Genomic DNA, 20,201 nt, shown 5'->3' on the forward strand with positions numbered 1-20,201 from the left:
TAGATATTAAAAAATAGGTGTAATGCAATTAAATTTTAAAAATGATCTAATATACAGTTATGCAATAAGCAACATATTAATAAGCAACAGTTATAATAAACCACAAAGCTGCAGACTACCATGTAATATTGGCAAGATATCTGTGTAACTACATTTCTAGAGCTATAGTACCACAATGTAGGAATTGTCCTCAGTAATATGCTCTATATTAGCATGGAAACACTGACATTGGACTATAGTAAGTGCAGCACCAGGGTAGCACAAAATCTTTTTGCACAACAGTTTGACATCAGAAGAGCAATAAAAATGATGGTTTCTAGGTGCCAAAGAAATCTGTATTTGATGTCAGTGCTATGCCTCCAACCGTGGCATATAAAAGATAGCAATGACACCCCATGCTGAGATATGGTGTGAGGATTTTCAGCTTATGATTTAAAACAAGCGACGATACAGATAGGTGAGTAAAATATTTTGCTACATTTTCAAGTCTTTACTTTAATCTTTGCTTGTCACTTGTGCAGGACTAAATCTACTGTACACAGAGCATTATTCCTTAGGAGACGGCTGAGTAATGACTTTATGCTAATGCATTTTTGTTTCGCATTTGTCTTCTTTTTTCTAAATTCAGACTAATATTGTTTTTTCCAGCAGAACATTCTAAGGCTGCACACTAGAAGACAAGTATGCCCGTTCACATGCTGCTCACATATCCTGAAAGATCTGCACATCCGCATGTGTATTCATCAGCGGAGTTACCGTTTACAAATACTTGTGTAATAGCACTTCTTAAATACTATATATTTACAGGCGAGGACCGAAGCCAAATTATAATTTACTCCTAAATGTTTACCTAATGGAACAATCTAATCACTTTTCTAATATAGTTTAATTAAAGATTCCACATTTTCCCTCTCTCCCTCTATTATATCTTCCTTTTTTTTAAAGCATAATTTTGATGATGTTTTGTTGAAGAAAACCCAGTGAGTGCCGGGATACTCAAACTGTAGGTCATCAGGGGGCAGAGGCTGGGCCGGCCGTCGGCTCTCTTGCCGGCCCATCACTTCTCATTAGAGCCGGTGAGTAGTGCAATGTCACTGAGCATTTAAGGGAAACGCATGGTAGCTCTGCTAGCATATACCTGATGCTAAGCATATGCCAGAATTGACAAGACACATGCTCAGTAAAGCCACTGAAATGGACGTCACTAATGACGCTTTGTTTCAGGGTGGGGTCAGAGGTTGCAGCAGTGACCTATCCCAGCATGCACTAGGGAATCCCAAATGGAATGTCATCAAAATGGAAGTAAAAGAAAATGAAAATAGATTAGAGATGGAGAGGGATTGGTAGGGAATATTTAATTATATTACAGAAGAGATCAGATTAAATAGACATTTAGGATTAAATTAAACTTTGATTTCAGACACCCCTTTAAATTACTTTGTTCAGTATCCTACATAGTAAGGTGTAAAGTGTATAATCATGTAACTCCTTAATGACTCAGGGATAAAAAAAAGAGCCTGTCATCTTGGAAACGCTATTCACCTGCAGTAATAGGGATAATTTGCAGGTAAGCAGAGAAAATGAACGTATTATTTCCTGGCAGTTGCCGGCTTTCAGTCATAGGGGTGGTCCACGGAGCAAGTACAGTTTAGGGTGGCGGTAAGTATTCACCAGCACTTCAATTGACAGCTCGCTCTCTACAGATGTACGCAGGAGAGCCAGCTGTCATTCAAAGTGCCAGCGCGTGCTCACAGCCGCCATTCACAGTAGAGTGAGCTGTGCTGTGAGCGGTGACTAAAGTCTCCCCATGACTGAAAGCCTCGTAATGAATCATGAGCTTCTGGCTCCAAGACGTCCCTAATCAAGACCAACGTGAACTTCGCCAGTCTTGATGAATTGTGACTAATGCCTTTACACACAGCATTTCCTGCAGATTATCCCTTTAGAGGCACATGTCTCTTCCTTCTTTGACTTTCTGTACTACATAGTACATAGGGACAGCTTATTACATAACTGCTAAATAGCAATAGTCTGTAAGAAGTAAAGTTCAGGCTACTAGCTGGATTTGAGGAATATGTTTGCATTTGGTTGATGTTCTGTCATTGGGATGCATTGATGAATTTTATTTTTGGAGAATTTCTGAGAAAAATAGTTGAATCAATTCTCCCATTATATTCCATGGAACAATATGTAGACAAAATGGCAAAATAAGCCAAATCCAGACAGAACACAAGACTCAGTCAATCATATGCTGTATAGAAGTACTCTCACCCATTTCTCACAGTTGCAGAGAGATTCTCGACAGGTTTTGAGCTCATTAAAGTAAAATAAACATAAAATCAAATGATTTGCTAGTGACAAATATTTGAGAAAAGTCTTAGAATTGTATCTACAGCCATTATGTTTTTCCCATAGCCAATAGATATTCTTCAAAATTTCAAAAGGGATTATACAGTCACGCTGTTACACCAAGCTAAGCAACCTGCAGCTTGTATAGACGTACCTGGTGACAGATCAGATTTACCTGTCCTGGAACTTATGGTATGTAACCTATGAGCAGGAAAAAGAAGAAGGAATAATATAATCAGCTGCCAAAATGAGAAGGAAACTGAACAGCAACACAAATTAGCAGTGGACGCATAGAAGCAAAAAAAGCTTAAGAATTTTTTTTTTTTATGCTGAAATAGCTTTAAAACACTTTGCAATAGATATTATCAGCATTTTTAGATATGGCATGATCTTTTTGAGGAGATAACACATTTAAAGGGGATATCCGAGACTTTAAAATAAAGGGCGGGAATACTGGTGTCATGCTGATTGATATCCGGCTTCCCCCAATTGTTATGCTGAGTGACAGCTGTCTCTCCGCAGCCTAATTGGGGGAAGCTGGATGTCAATCAGCATGACACAAATGGTTCCGCCCTGTCAACAGGAAAAGAAACTGATGCTCTGTTGACATGATGTCAGTGGAAGTCTGTGACTGCTCCGTGTTGGCATAGGATGGGACTGGGAACAACAGGCAGGTAGGTAGCAACTACCTGCCTATTAATACTTTGGCACAAATTTTTTTAAGTGCTGGATATACCCATTTAATGACAAATACAGGCAAATTCTTTAGGCTGGATCACTACTATTCTATATTACAGCTCTGCAATGGTCACTTGGAGCTGAGCTACTATATCAGACACAAACCATAGACAAATAAAGTAAAGTAGTGTTTGTTTTTTTTAAACTTACAAAACCACTTTACAGATCAACAGCACTTAGTAGATATCTGTCAGCAGGTTTGAAATCTGACAGAAACATGAGGTAGGGGCAGAGACCCTGGTTCCAATAATGTGTCCTTAATTTACTAGGTGCACCAGATATAATAAAATCACAGCATTTTTCTCTGCAGACTTAGCAGAGCTGAGATGTTGAGCTCTGTATAACCCACCCCACATCACTGATTAGCAGCTTTCTGTGTACAATGTATAGTAACAGAAAGCTGCTAATCAGTGCATCTTTGGACGAGCAGGCACAAAGCCAGTTGTCTAGTAGTGATAATCTTCTGCTGATAAAACACTGATTGTATTAAAACAGCAAAATAGAGTGCAGTAAGTGACACATCACTGTAATCAGTGTCTCTCCCCCTCATGGTATTCTCAGATTACATAGCAAAAAACCTCGTGATAGATTCTCATTAACTAGCCCTTTCTAGGAGTTTTAGCTGTCAGTAACTAATCAGAAGGTCATAACACATTTATTTATTTTTCTTGCTTTTATAGCACTTTAAATTTCCACAGCATCACAGAAAAATATTTAGAATTGAGAGTCCTCAGTGGTTGATACCTTTTAATGGCTAACTGAAAAGATGGTAACAAATTGCAAGCTTTCGAGACTACATACGTCTCTTCATCAGGCAAAGACTAAAACAAATTCTGAAGAATCACATATTTATGGACAACATAGTATAGAGAAAAAAAAAAAAAAAAAGAGGGGAAAAAGACCATGGATAAGCCAGGTGACATGAAGCAGAATTACCATGGGTGATAAACAGTTACGTCCATAAATATTGGGCCAATTCTTAGATAAGGATTGTTTTATTGTCCTGTGATTAGGGTCTCTGTTGTGATGACCCCACATGGTCTGATGGGCAAGTTCCTTAATTGATGTAAAAAGGCATAAATCCATGTGACACATTCATTCCTGCAGTTAGAGTGTCAAAGGTCGTCATCAGTTTATATTCCCAGACTCTTCTGTCTTTCTGCGATTTGAAGTTACCTTTCAATACAAGTAATTTCATGTCCATAATGCTATGATTTGGGAGACAGAAATGTATTGCCACAGGTATATCCATTCTTTTTTCTCTTATTGTATGGCGGTGAGAGTTCATCCTTGTTCTCAGTTTTTGCCCTGTCTCCGCCACATACAGACCCCCAGTTGGACATTTAGTACAAATAATTAGGTACACCACATTAGAAGTGATGCAGCTAAAAGTACCTGGTATCTTGTAGTCCTGATGTGAATTGGGGATCTTTATCTTGTCCGTGGTCATTATAAATGGACAGGTTTTACATTTTTTCTGGTTGCAAGGGAAGGTACCTGCAGCTCTTGGAGAGGACAGGGAGCTTCTGACAATGATACTTCATAGATTTGGGGGCTGCCTAAAACACAGTGGTGGGGGGTCTGGAAAAATAGATTGTAGTCGGGCATCTTTTTGCAGTAAAGGTTGTAATTTCCGTGCAGCTCCCCTTAGCGCCTCCAGATTTGGATTGTAGGTAACTACTAGAGGTACCCGGTTATTTTCTTCTTTAGTTTTGTAATGTAGCAGGTGATTCCTTGATATTCTGGTGGCTCTTGTGATCTGATTTTCAATTGTTCTTGGATGGTAGCCCTGATTCAAAAAGGTCTTTCTGAGGCGACCCAGGTGTTCATCTCTATCCATTGGGTTGGAACATATACGATTGTATCTGATGGCTTGGCTGTAGACAATGGAGTTTTTTATGTGCTTTGGATGGAAACTGTCCCATTTAAGGTATGTTGGACGGTCGATTGGCTTTTGATACAGGGATGTCTCTATTTTATTGTTCTGCAGCTTAATGATGGTGTCCAAAAAGTTAATTTCAGTGCAGGAGTAGTTGAGTGTCAAGTTGATGGTGGGTTGAAATTGATTAAAATGTTCATGGAACGTCTTTAGCTGTGGCTCAGACTCTGTCCAGATGATTAAAATATCATCAATGTAGCGGTAGTAGGCCAGAGGCCTGATGGGACATGAGGACAAAAAGTCGCTTTCAAGCTTGGCCATGAAAAGATTTGCATACTGTGGGGCCATTTTTCTTCCCATTGCTGTGCCAGTCTCCTGTAGATAGATCTTCTTGTCAAACTCAAAGTAATTGTGGGTGAGGATGAATTTTATAAGTTTCACCACAGAATTTGCATCAGTCCCTGTGTTTTCCAGGAAGAATTTGCAGGCATTTAATCCATCCTGGTGTGGGATATTGGAGTACAAAGATTCCACATCCATGGTGGCCAGGATGGTTCCTTCTGGTAGAGGATCTATTGCTGATAGTTTATTCAATAGGTCAGTTGTGTCCTGAATGAAGCTGGGTGTATCTTTTACCAGGGGTTTAAGAATACCCTCTACCCATCCAGATACCTGCTCAGTAAGGGTGCCCACACATGAAATAATTGGTCTTCCTGGGTTTCCAGATTTGTGGATTTTGGGAAGCATGTAGAATGTCCCTGTTCTTGGACTTTCTGGTATCAGGTCATTGGCTCTTATGGATTCGTCGGGCAGACAAGATACCAACTTGTTTAGTTCCTTGTAATAATCCTGTGTAGGATCTGACTCCAATTTTTTGTAGTAGCGTGTGGTCATAAGTTGTCTGTTTGCTTCCTTCATATAGTCTGATGTGTTCATCATGACTATTGCACCACCCTTGTCAGCAGGTTTGATGATGATTTCTTTGTTGGTTTTCAGAGACTGTATGGCCTTTCTCTCCTGGGCACTGATGTTGGATGCTTGTGTCCTGTTAGTATCTATGATGGTGGATTTTATCAAATGTCTGAAGGAGTCTATATAGTTATCCAAATGAGGGTTGCGTCCCGGTGGAGGTGTCCAGTCTGACCTCTTCTTTGTTGTTAGGATCCCTTTTCCTTCAGTCCAGGTGGGTTCCGAATCTTCTGTATCATTGAAATATTCCCTCAGAAGCAGTCTCCTGAAAAAATGTTCCATATCACTGCAGAGTTCAGTTTTATCCAGGGCCTTAGTAGGACAAAATGAGAGTCCTCTGGAAAGCACAGCCAGCTCCACTTTGTTGGGTTTATAATCTGAGAGATTAATGACAGTTATTTGTGTCTGGAATGGAGTGGTTGTCCAAGTTGTCAGGTTTAGGCTTTGTTTTGTATCTGTTTGCATAGAGTCCTGAATTGAGGTGCAATCTGTGCAGTTTCTTTTCCTTGTTATGAATTAGATGGTTCCGTAGTTTGTTGTAATATTGTTGTAATTTTTGCTCTGTGTCTTCTGTAAGTGTTTTCCTCAGGGTTTCAAATTGCCCTTGGACTTTACTCTTTATGCTGTAGCAGACATGCAAAAGATGATTCCTTAATCTCTCAGAAGTCCTGTGACACAGGTTCTGAGCATAATGGGTGTTGTAGGTATGAAGAATTGGGTTTGTAATCCAGAGTCCTTTGGGAATTAGATTCTCCTTTTTGCATGTAGATAGGAAAAAGCACAGCATCACAAAAAGACAGCATCACATGCATCATCATCACTGTCCTGATTGGAGCTCACAATCTAAATTCCTTATCAGTATGTCTTTGAGGAGTTGGAGGAAAACCACACAATACAGGGAGAGAATACGACCTCCATGGAAATATTACAATATCTTCTATTATCCAATAGATCTGAGGTGATGTGTGCACATTGAGCAGATTTCCCTGCTGCAAAAATTAGAGGGGTTGGCAGGAAATCAGTTGTGAAATACATGCGTTTTTGTGTGTATACCGTCTTGTTTAACTATAAGACACACCTTTTTCCCCCCAAATTTGGGAGGAAGATTGGACAACACAACCTCCAAGCTCGGAGCCCGCAGCATCTTCCCACACCTGCCGCCATCTTCCTGCAGTAGGGACCCTGCCTCCAGTGAGGAAAGCTACCATAAGTTCAGATTACAAGATCGACTCCTATTTTATTAAAAATATATTTTTTACTTGTTTTCCAACACAAAATTTGGGTAGCATCTTACGGTCCATAAAATACAATATTTGATGTTTGGTTTTTTTTCGTGGGTCTTAATCCAGTCATTTAAATGAATGAAAAATGATGCAAAAAATCTCTGAAATAATTGACATGCTGCAATTTTGAAAAAAAAAACACTTGAAGGTTCAAATCTGCAAATATTATTCACTTTGCTGTTACTTTAAAACATGTGATTTTTCTGTGCAAACATGCGAGGCAAGAACGCAACGTGTGAACTAGCCCCAATGTGGAAACACCTCCTTAATGATGATAGCTATCCCTTTTCCATAAAAATGAATGTAAAGCTGTAACATCATCACTACATTGATAAGAAATCTGACTAAATTGTTTTTGTACTATTGAAAGATGTCAGTTTGATTTTATAAATGGCCATATGAAATCGGAGGATGTGTAAGATTTTCTTTTTTAACTATACTCTAACAACATTACTCAAAAGGTTTTTTTTAGTTACCGTATTTTTCGGACTATAAGACGCACTTTTTTTCCTACAAATTTGGGAGGAAAGTGTGGGTGCGTCTTATAGTACGGATATAGCATGTGGGGAGTGGGGCAGCAGCGAGTGGGATCGCACTGTTATCCCACTTTAGGATGTCCCCGCTGCCCAGAATCAGCTGCTGGGGAAAGCACATGGCCCCGCTGATTAAGTGCAGTGAATATTTATTAGCTGCTCCCCGCCCACCGATCAGCTGAGCGGTGAGCCGGGAGCAGCAAATGAATGCTGCACTTAAGCAGGGACACACAGTTTCCCCAGCACTGATTCCATGCTGCACTTAAGCAGGGACACACAGTTTCCCCAGCACTGATTCCGGGGAGAATCTGTGTGTCCGGGGGAGGAGGCAGCAGCAGCAGGGGCCAGGAGATCGCTGTCTACCTGCCTGTGCTGGACCCTGAGCTGTCTGGTGCACAGGGAGGACCTGTGTGATGTCAGAAGTGGGCGGGCTGGAGTATCACATGGCAGCTCAGAGCCCTCCCTCTTCTGACATCATCATAGGTCCTTCAGACTCCCACCTAGAATCTGCAGCTTCCTCTTATGTCCTGTGCGTGCGCTGTGGAAAGGCAACAAGAGAGAGGGCTCTGTGTGTGCAGCCATGGGATGCTCCAGCTTTTACCTCACAACAGTGTGGCTGGCTGCCACAATTAAGAGGTCAGTCTTTACAAAACACAATAAAGCACTCTGCCACTCCTTTGGTGAACTATAACTCCCAGCATGTCATAGGATCTGCAGGACATGCTGGGAGTTATAGTTCTCCCATGGGATTATAAAGCAGCACTCCAGTGTTATTTTGCAGTGCTGGAGTGGTGCTTTCACTATAAGCCCTGTGCACCCATTCTTAGGGCTCATTTCCACATGCGAGGCACACGTCCGTATCTCGCATGTGGAAACCAAGCTGTGGAGCCGGCACTCCAGAGCGGAGCGTGCGGCCGCATAGGAACACATGGAGCTGCACAGCTCCGCTCCAAAGTGCCGGCGCCAGAGCTTGGTTTCCACATGCGAGATACGGACGTGTGCCTCGCATGTGGAAATGAGCCCTTATACTCACCCTCCAGCGTCTTCATATCATACTTCACAGACGCCACACTGGTCCCGCAGCTTCCAACATAATAACATACTATTATATATAATAACACCACATATAATAGTATGTTATTTATGTTATTAAATATTTTACCACATTTTTTTTGCTTCAAATATTTTTTTCCCTATTTTCCACCTCTAAAACCTGGGTGCGCCTTATAGTCCGGTGCGTCTTATAGTCCGAAAAAATACGGTACTTTCCTTCTAATAATATGAAATGCAACACAAAAAATATGGAAAAATGAAATTGCAATTCTACATTCCATATAATTCTATAGAACATTGTGTTGTTTTATTTTTGTAGCTCTCTTAGGGTATGTGTCCACGTTCAGGAAACGCTGCATTTTTGACGCAGCATTGAGCAGCATGCATAAAAAAATGCAGCGTCCAGATGTTACAGCATAGTGGAGGGGATTTCATGAAATCCTGTCTCCACTATGCAGTAAAAGACGCATGCGGCACACCCGAGAAAACTCACATGCGGCGCGTCTTTTAAGAACGCAGCATGTCCTTACATTGCAGAAAAAACTCAAGGACAACGCAGGTGACCTGCCAGTGACCTCAGGTGCAGATTTGGTCAGGATTTTACCTGCATAAAATCCTGACCAAATCCTGATGCAATCCTGAACGTGGACACATACCCTTAATCCTATATTGATGCGTACAATATATTAAGTTACTTATGCTTTCCTATTACAGCTATGGTTTCCCGTGTGATTATGTCAAGTTTTCTTATTATATTTGGTCTCTGCATGTTGACTGAGAAGACTCATGGGAGTTTCCTTCATTTTTTCTCGCACAGTGATGCTTGTAATATGCAGGTACTAAAGACAATATTTTTATTTCAAATTATTTTGAGATGTAGCCTAGAATGATTGAGTATTAATATGTGCTTTAAAGAGCTGATTACTTATGCCTCAATTGGCTATAGAAGTCCTGCTTCTTATGTGGTCCACATATTCCCATGTTAAATGAATATGCTAATCCACAAACAGGGTTTTGTTACGGATTTGGGCAACTATACCACAACTGATCCATGAAAAAAATAGCATGATGCAGATGTAAAATCTACACTACATGTCCATTTATGTGCTGAACTTTTTTTTAATGTAAATTGCATTTGTTAAATGAAACCTGTCAGCAGGATTGTGCTCGGTAACCTACAGACAGTCAGGCCGATGCCATTATACTGATTAAAATGATACCTTGGTTGATGAAATCCGTCTTGCTGCTGTTTAATCTTTTATTTGAAGTTTTCAGTAAATGAGATTCTCGTGCCTGTGGGGGGGTCGTCATGTGGTGCTCTGCTCACATATTCAACTGTATGGCTTATAACAGGTCATTGATCCTTCAGTGACCTGCTCCCTATTGTGCATAATGAATATTTCATATATTTAAATTAAATAAAAATCTTCCAGGGAGGCGGCGGCTGCATCTGCATTGCAGCATGATCACATCTATAATGTGTATTTATTTATGTTTTGATGGTATACATTAATTCATAAACAAACCATTAGTCTGAAAATGGCGCCAGCAGCATCTGCACAGTAGCATCTATCGGCGATCTGATAGATGCTACTGTGCAGTCTCCAGAGACGACATGTTGCTAGAGAAAAAATTGCCTCAACTTAGGGTACCGTCACACTCAGCAACTTTCCAACGATCACGACCAGCGATACGACCTGGCCGTGATCGTTGGAAAGTCCTTGTGTGGTCGCTGGGGAGCTGTCACACAGACAGCTCTCCAGCGACCAACGATGCCGAAGTCCCCGGGTAACCAGGGTAAACATCGGGTTACTAAGCGCAGGGCCGCGCTTAGTAACCCAATGTTTACCCTGGTTACCATTGTAAATGTAAAAAAAAAAAACACATACTCACATTCCGGTGCCTGTCACGTCCCCGGGCATCCGCTTCCCTGCACTCCTCCTGCATCCTGTGTAAGCGCGGCTGTAAAGCAGAGCGGTGACATCACCGCTGTGCTCTGATGTACGGCCGGCCAGCGCTGACACAGGATGCAGGAGGAGTGCAGGGAAGCGGACGCCCGGGGACGTGACAGGCACCGGAATGTGAGTATGTGGTTTTTTTTTTACATTTACAATGGTAACCAGGGTAAACATCGGGTTACTAAGCGCGGCCCTGCGCTTAGTAACCCGATATTTACCCTGGTTACCAGTGAAGACATCGCTGCATTGGCGTCACACACGCCGATGCAGCGATGTCAGCGGGTGATCCAGCAACGAAATAAAGTTTCAAACGATCTGCTACGACGTACGATTCTCAGCGGGGTCCCTGATCGCTGCTGCGTGTCAGACACAGCGAGATCGTAACGATATCGCTGGAACGTCACGGATCGTGCCGTCGTAGCGACCAAAGTGCCACTGTGAGACGTGTTGTGAATTTGGATTCTGGGCTCCCCCGGTGGCTACTGGTGGAATTGAACTTGTGACATCATCTTCCCTGTTCACCTGTTCTGATTAGATCTGGGTGTCGCTATATAACCTGGCTTCTCTGTTAGATGCTTGCCGGTCAACAATGTTATCAGAAGCCTCTCTGTGCTTGTTCCTGCTCCCAGACATCTACTAGATAAGTTGGACATTCGTCCATGTTTTGTTTTTGTATTTTGGTTCCAGTTCACAGCTGCAGTTTCGTTACTGTGTCTGGAAAGCTCTTGTTGATCAGGAATTGCCACTCTGGTATTATGAGTTAATGCCAGAGTCCTAAAGTAATTTCTGGATGTGTTTTGTTAGGGTTTTCTACTGACCATGAAAGTATGCTTTCTGTCTTCTGCTATCTAGAAAGCGGACCTCAAATTTGCTAAAACTATTTTCCTGCTGCGTTTGTTATTTCTTCTAAAATCACCGCCAATATATGTGGGGGGCCTCTGTCTCCTTTTTTGGGCATTTCTCTAGAGGTGAGTCAGGTCTTATATTTCCCTCTGCTAGCATTATTTAGTTCTCCGGCCGGCGCTGGGCATATAGGGATAAAAAGTAGGACATGCTACCTGGCTACTTCTAGATGATGCGGTAGGTTTAGTTCATGGTCAGTATAGTTACATCTTCCAAGAGCTTGTTCCTATAGAGGCTTATGCTAGTTCTCTGGCCATGGAGACCATGACAGTTTGACCGGCCCACTAAAGGGTTAAAATCCTTGGCTGAGAAAGGAGAGAAATAAGAAGTCTGCTGAGAGTTTTTTTTTTTTTTTTTTCTCTGTGCTCTTAATTGGATCACTTGCCAGTCTGTCTATGCTGCAGTCTTTCTTTTTTTTCTCTCTCCTTATAATCTTTGAATGGCTTTGTGTTCACCTGTTAATAATGGATCTTCAGAGTGTAACTGCAGGTTTGAATAATCTCACCACGAAAGTACAAAATTTGCAAGATTTTATTATTCATGCTCCGGTATCTGAGCCGAGAATTCCTTTGCCGGAATTCTTCTCAGGGAATAGATCTAGCTTTCAGAATTTTAGAAATAATTGTAAGCTATTTTTGTCCCTGAAATCTCGTTCTGCTGGAGACCCTGCACAGCAGGTTGGGATTGTGATTTCCTTGCTCCGCGGCGACCCTCAAGACTGGGCTTTTGCATTGGCACCAGGGGATCCTGCGTTGCGCAATGTGGATGCGTTTTTTTTGGCCTTGGGCTTGCTGTATGAGGAACCTCATTTGGAACTTCAGGCAGAAAAAACTTTGATGTCCCTATCGCAGGGGCAAGATGAAGCTGAAATTTACTGCCAAAGATTCCGTAAATGGTCTGTGCTTACTCAGTGGAATGAGTGTGCCTTGGCGGCTACTTTCAGAGAGGGTCTCTCTGATGCCATTAAGGATGTTATGGTGGGGTTCCCTGTGCCTGCGGGTCTGAATGAGTCCATGACAATGGCCATTCAGATCGATAGGCGTCTGCGGGAGCGCAAACCAGTGCACCATCTGGCGGTGTCCACTGAGAAGACGCCAGAAAGCATGCAGTGTGATAGAATTCTGTCCAGAAGCGAGCGGCAGAATTTTAGACGGAAAAATGGGTTGTGTTTCTATTGTGGGGATTCTACTCATGTTATATCAGCATGCTCTAAGCGTACTAAAAAGCTTGATAAATCCGTTTCCATTGGCACTTTACAGTCTAAATTTATTTTGTCTGTGACCCTGATTTGCTCTTTGTCATCTATTACTACTGACGCCTATATCGACTCTGGCGCCGCTTTGAGTCTTATGGATTGGTCCTTTGCCAATCGTTGTGGGTATGATTTAGAGCCTTTGGAAACTCTTATTCCTCTGAAGGGGATTGACTCCACCCCATTGGCTAATAATAAACCACAATACTGGACACAAGTGACTATGTGTATTAATCCGGATCACCAGGAGACTATTCGTTTTCTGGTGCTGTATAATCTACATGATGATTTGGTGCTGGGATTGCCATGGCTGCAGTCTCACAACCCAGTCCTTGACTGGAGAGCTATGTCTGTGTTGAGCTGGGGATGTAAGGGGACTCATGGGGACGTACCTTTGGTGTCCATTTCATCATCTATTCCCTCTGAAATCCCTGAGTTCCTGTCTGATTATCGTGACGTCTTTGAAGAACCCAAGCTGGGTTCACTACCTCCGCACCGTGAGTGCGATTGTGCTATAGATTTAATTCCGGGTAGTAAATACCCAAAGGGTCGTTTATTTAATCTGTCTGTGCCTGAACATACTGCTATGCGAGAATATATAAAGGAGTCCTTGGAAAAGGGACATATTCGTCCATCGTCATCTCCCTTAGGAGCCGGTTTTTTCTTTGTGTCAAAAAAAGACGGCTCTTTGAGACCATGTATTGATTATCGGCTTTTGAATAAAATCACGGTTAAATATCAATACCCATTGCCGTTGCTGACTGATTTGTTTGCTCGCATAAAGGGGGCCAAGTGGTTCTCTAAGATTGACCTTCGTGGGGCGTATAATTTGGTGCGGATCAGGCAGGGGGATGAGTGGAAAACCGCATTTAATACGCCCGAGGGCCACTTTGAGTATTTAGTGATGCCTTTTGGTCTTTCAAATGCTCCGTCAGTTTTCCAGTCCTTTATGCATGATATTTTCCGCGATTTTTTGGATAAATTTATGATAGTGTATCTGGATGATATTCTGATTTTTTCGGATGACTGGGACTCTCATGTCCGGCAAGTTAAGAGGGTTTTTCAGGTTTTGCGGTCTAATTCTCTGTGTGTCAAGGGTTCTAAGTGCGTTTTTGGGGTTCAGAGAATTTCCTTTTTGGGATATATTTTTTCTCCCTCTTCCATTGAGATGGATCCTGTCAAGGTTCAAGCTATTTGTGATTGGACGCAGCCCTCTTCTCTTAAAAGTCTTCAGAAATTTTTGGGCTTTGCCAACTTTTATCGTCGATTTATTTCTGGTTTTTCGGATGTCGTTAAGCCATTGACCGATTTGACTAGACAGGGTGCTGATGTTGCTAATTGGTCCCCTGATGCTGTGGAGGCCTTTCAGGAGCTTAAGCGCTGTTTTTCTTCTGCCCCTGTGTTGCGTCAGCCTGATGTGACTCTTCCTTTTCAGGTTGAGGTCGACGCTTCTGAGATCGGAGCTGGGGCAGTGTTGTCGCAGAAAAGTTCTGACTGCGCCGTGATGAGGCCTTGTGCCTTCTTTTCCCGTAAATTTTCGCCCGCTGAGCGGAATTATGATGTTGGGAATCGTGTTGTGAATTTGGATTCTGGGCTCCCCCGGTGGCCGCTTGTGGAATTGGACTTGTCATCCTCTTTCCTGTTTCACCTGGTTCCATCAGTAGTGGGTGTCGCTATTTAAGCTCATTTCTCTGGTGGTTTCTTGCCGGTCAACAATGTTATCTGATGCCTCTCAGTGCTTGTTCCTGCTTCTAGACAACTACTAGTTAAGTTGGACTTTTGTCCATGTTTTGTTTTGCCTATTTGTTCCAGTTCACAGCTGAAGTTTTGTTACTGTGTCTGGAAAGCTCTCGTTGATCAGGGATTGCTACTCTGGCGTTATGAGTTAATGCCAGAGTTTAAGGTAATCTCTGGATGGTGTTTTGTTAGTGTTTTTCTGCTGACCATGAAAGTATACTATCTGTCTTCTGCTATCTAGTAAGCGGACCTCAAATTTGCTAAGACTATTTTCCTGCTGCGTTTGTAGTTTCATCTGAACTCACCGTCATTATATGTGGGGGGCTACTGTCTTCTTTGGAATATTTCTCTAGAGGTGAGCCAGGTCTTATATTTCCCTCTGCTAGCTATTTAGGTCTTAGGCCAGAGCTGGGCATCTAGCGATAAATAGGAAATGCTACCTGGCTATTTCTAGTTGCGCGGCAGGCTTAGTTCATGGTCAGTATAGTTCCATCTTCCGAGAGCTTGTCCCTCTATAGGCTTGCTATGATCTCTGCCTGCAGAGATCATGACAGTACTGTCATGATCTCTGCAGGCAGAGATCATAGCAAGCCTATAGAGGGACAAGCTCTCGGAAGATGGAACTATACTGACCATGAACTAAGCCTGCCGCGCAACTAGAAATAGCCAGGTAGCATTTCCTATTTATCGCTAGATGCCCAGCTCTGGCCTAAGACCTAAATAGCTAGCAGAGGGAAATATAAGACCTGGCTCACCTCTAGAGAAATATTCCAAAGAAGACAGTAGCCCCCCACATATAATGACGGTGAGTTCAGATGAAACTACAAACGCAGCAGGAAAATAGTCTTAGCAAATTTGAGGTCCGCTTACTAGATAGCAGAAGACAGATAGTATACTTTCATGGTCAGCAGAAAAACACTAACAAAACACCATCCAGAGATTACCTTAAACTCTGGCATTAACTCATAACGCCAGAGTAGCAATCCCTGATCAACGAGAGCTTTCCAGACACAGTAACAAAACTTCAGCTGTGAACTGGAACAAATAGGCAAAACAAAACATGGACAAAAGTCCAACTTAACTAGTAGTTGTCTAGAAGCAGGAACAAGCACTGAGAGGCATCAGATAACATTGTTGACCGGCAAGAAACCACCAGAGAAATGAGCTTAAATAGCGACACCCACTACTGATGGAACCAGGTGAAACAGGAAAGAGGATGACAAGTCCAATTCCACAAGCGGCCACCGGGGGAGCCCAGAATCCAAATTCACAACAGAATCGGGAGCTTTTGGCCATGAAGTGGGCGTTTGAGGAGTGGCGCCATTGGCTCGAGGGGGCCAGACATCAGGTGGTGGTATTGACTGACCACAAAAATTTGATTTATCTTGAGACCGCCAGGCGCCTGAATCCTAGACAGGCGCGCTGGTCATTATTTTTTTCTCGGTTTAATTTTGTGGTATCGTACCTACCAGGTTCTAAGAATGTTAAGGCGGATGCCCTTTCTAGGAGTTTTGAGCCTGATTCACCTGGCAACTCTGACCCCACAGGTATTCTTAAGGAGGGAGTTATCTTGTCAGCCGTTTCTCCAGACCTGCGGCGGGCCTTGCAGGAGTTTCAGGCGGATAGACCGGATCGTTGTCCGCCTGATAGGCTGTTTGTTCCTGATGATTGGACCAGTAAAGTCATCTCTGAGGTGCATTCTTCTGCGTTGGCAGGTCATCCTGGAATTTTTGGTACCAGGGATTTGGTGGCAAGATCCTTCTGGTGGCCTTCCCTGTCACGAGATGTGCGAGGCTTTGTGCAGTCTTGTGACGTTTGTGCTCGGGCCAAGCCTTGTTGTTCTCGGGCTAGTGGATTATTGTTGCCCTTGCCTATTCCTAAGAGGCCTTGGACACACATCTCGATGGATTTTATTTCAGATCTGCCTGTTTCTCAGAAGATGTCTGTCATCTGGGTGGTGTGTGACCGTTTTTCTAAGATGGTTCATTTGGTTCCCCTGCCCAAATTGCCTTCTTCTTCCGAGTTGGTGCCCCTGTTTTTTCAAAATGTTGTTCGTTTGCATGGTATTCCTGAGAATATCGTTTCTGACAGAGGAACCCAATTTGTGTCTAGATTTTGGCGGGCATTTTGTGCTAGGATGGGCATAGATTTGTCTTTTTCGTCTGCTTTTCACCCTCAGACTAATGGCCAGACCGAGCGGACTAATCAGACCCTGGAGACATATCTGAGGTGTTTTGTGTCTGCTGACCAGGATGATTGGGTTGCTTTTTTGCCATTGGCGGAGTTCGCCCTCAATAATCGGGCCAGCTCTGCCACCTTGGTTTCCCCGTTTTTCTGTAATTCGGGGTTCCATCCTCGATTTTCCTCCGGTCAGATGGAATCCTCGGATTGTCCTGGAGTGGATGCGGTGGTGGAGAGATTGCATCATATCTGGGGGCAGGTGATGGACAATTTAAAGTTGTCCCAGGAGAAGACTCAGCTTTTTGCCAACCGTCACCGTCGTGTTGGTCCTCGGCTTTGTGTTGGAGATTTGGTGTGGTTGTCTTCTCGTTTTGTCCCTATGAGGGTCTCATCTCCTAAGTTTAAGCCTCGGTTCATCGGTCCGTATAAAATATTGGAGATTCTTAACCCTGTTTCCTTCCGTTTGGACCTCCCTGCATCCTTTTCTATTCATAACGTTTTTCATCGGTCGTTATTGCGCAGGTATGAGGCACCGGTTGTGCCTTCCGTTGAGCCTCCTGCTCCGGTGTTGGTTGAGGGTGAGTTGGAGTACGTTGTGGAAAAAATCCTAGACTCCCGTGTTTCCAGACGGAGACTCCAGTATCTGGTCAAGTGGAAGGGATATGGCCAGGAGGATAATTCTTGGGTCACTGCATCTGATGTTCATGCCTCTGATCTGGTTCGTGCCTTTCATAGGGCCCATCCTGATCGCCCTGGTGGTTCTGGTGAGGGTTCGGTGCCCCCTCCTTGAGGGGGGGGTACTGTTGTGAATTTGGATTCTGGGCTCCCCCGGTGGCTACTGGTGGAATTGAACTTGTGACATCATCTTCCCTGTTCACCTGTTCTGATTAGATCTGGGTGTCGCTATATAACCTGGCTTCTCTGTTAGATGCTTGCCGGTCAACAATGTTATCAGAAGCCTCTCTGTGCTTGTTCCTGCTCCCAGACATCTACTAGATAAGTTGGACATTCGTCCATGTTTTGTTTTTGTATTTTGGTTCCAGTTCACAGCTGCAGTTTCGTTACTGTGTCTGGAAAGCTCTTGTTGATCAGGAATTGCCACTCTGGTATTATGAGTTAATGCCAGAGTCCTAAAGTAATTTCTGGATGTGTTTTGTTAGGGTTTTCTACTGACCATGAAAGTATGCTTTCTGTCTTCTGCTATCTAGAAAGCGGACCTCAAATTTGCTAAAACTATTTTCCTGCTGCGTTTGTTATTTCTTCTAAAATCACCGCCAATATATGTGGGGGGCCTCTGTCTCCTTTTTTTGGGCATTTCTCTAGAGGTGAGTCAGGTCTTATATTTCCCTCTGCTAGCATTATTTAGTTCTCCGGCCGGCGCTGGGCATATAGGGATAAAAAGTAGGACATGCTACCTGGCTACTTCTAGATGATGCGGTAGGTTTAGTTCATGGTCAGTATAGTTACATCTTCCAAGAGCTTGTTCCTATAGAGGCTTATGCTAGTTCTCTGGCCATGGAGACCATGACAGAGACGGTACCCTAAGATTTCCCCTTTAATGTGCTTTGATCCCTGAATAAACAGATCTTGTGAGGTTTTGCAGATGTACAGATACTAACATTGAATGCTTGAGCTCTTTTCTCATGTATCGTCTACAACTGCAATACAATTCTCTATTCTTACTTTGCTAAATAGGATTTTATTGTTTTTCAAGTAGGCTTCTATTTCTTTACTGTTGAATAAAAAGTAACGTAATATTATCTAAATATTGCTAACTCAGGATTTTGTGTTTTAATCTACCCTTTTGAGAAAGGGTGGACCATGCAAGAAATTTTTACAACAAAGATCAGAAGGAGGTGATCTACGAAATGTAGGAGGTCTGGAAGAAGATGTTTTAAAGGTACAAAGTATTACTTGTTTTACTCTTTTTTATCATATAGATACATTATTACTATTTCCATTGAAAAATTGTTTCCTGCCTAGCAAATCTACCTGAATAATTTGGGGTGGGGAGCTTACTTTATCTTTTGGACTGCTGGTGAATCTTTTGTGTTAGGCTATGTTAACATAATGAGCTTTTGATGTTGCAGATTTTCTGCACCTATTAAGTAAAATAGATTTATTGCATTTTTTCAAGATGTAAAAACTTTACAAAAACTCATCGTAGGAACGTAGCCTTAGGTAGAATAACAGTTATCAGGACTGATTTAATCACTAACATGAATTACAGATTGGCAAAACATGCATCAGTTAAGCAAGGTATGTCACTGCTAGAATGTTCTGATGCCACTTAGTACATTGGAAAGGTATGAGAAAATATATCGACCTCCCTTGAAAATTGACAATGAATATCTTGGTCTGCCAACAAATGTCCAATGGTCAGCTTTAGGCCACATTCACACGTTCAGTATTTGGTCAGTATTTTATATCAGTATTTATAAACCAAAACCAAGAGTCGAAAAATCAGAGGAAAGTATAATAGAAACACGTCACAATGTCTGTATTTATCACCCACTCCTGGTTTTGGCTTACAAACACTGATGTAAAATTCTGACCATGTTCACTGAATGTGTGAACGTAGCCTTACTGTGATCCATAGCTAAGCATCATGCATCTGTGACATGTTTGCTTGTAATCAGTGTGTGTGCATAAAAGCTGAGTGAGTTTCTGGGATCCAGACAGACTCTTGCATCTTTTATCCAGCCACTGACATTTCGGGATTGTGAGTCATGGGGAAAGCAATAGAATTGTCAACGGATCTATGGGAAAAGGTAGTTGAACTGTATAAAACAGGAAAGGGATACAAAAAGATATCCAAGGAATTGATAATGCCAGTCAGCAGCGTTCAAACTGTGATTAACAAATGGAAAATCAGGGGCTCTGTGAAAACAAAACCACGGTCAGGTAGACCAACAAAAATGTCATCCACAACTGCCAGGAAAAATAGTTTCAGGATGCAAAGAAAAACCCACAAATAACATGAGCTGAAATACAGGACTCTCTGAAAACTAGCAGCGCGGTTGTTTCAAAATGCACAATAAGGAGGCACTTGAAGAAAAATGGGCTGCATGGTCAAGTCGCCAGAAGAAAGCCATTACTGTGCAAATGCAACAAAGTATCTCACCTGCAATATGCAAAACAGCACAGAGACAAGCCTCAAGACTTCTGGAACAAGATAATTTGCAGTGATGAGACCAAAATTGAACTTTTGTAATAATTATAGGGGATAACTCAGGAGACTCTTTGCGTGGAATAAGACAACTACAGGACACAGTTTTATAAGTGGTAAAGTCTATATTATCACACGGTGATTCAAACAGGTGCAGAGAGAAACTCAAGTCCACAACACTTGGTGCAAATAATAAA

General features: G+C 42.5%; 1 long non-coding RNA gene across 2 annotated transcripts in view; it reads left to right on the forward strand.

Annotated features, from left to right (window-relative positions):
- LOC143818163 (uncharacterized) overlaps positions 1-20,201 on the forward strand; it is a 41,297-nt gene that overhangs the window by 10,170 nt on the left and 10,926 nt on the right. Inside the window, exons 1-3 of one of the 2 annotated variants that reach the window (XR_013224351.1) lie at positions 336-457; positions 9,519-9,640; positions 18,649-18,735. This is a non-coding gene — a long non-coding RNA (uncharacterized LOC143818163). Of the gene's footprint in view, positions 1-335; positions 458-9,518; positions 9,641-18,648; positions 18,736-20,201 lie in introns of those variants that run through there. The other variant, XR_013224352.1, reaches the window with a different exon arrangement.

The sequence above is a fragment of the Ranitomeya variabilis genome, chromosome 3, assembly GCF_051348905.1.
Source record: "Ranitomeya variabilis isolate aRanVar5 chromosome 3, aRanVar5.hap1, whole genome shotgun sequence".
Classification (NCBI taxonomy): Eukaryota; Metazoa; Chordata; class Amphibia; order Anura; family Dendrobatidae; genus Ranitomeya; species Ranitomeya variabilis.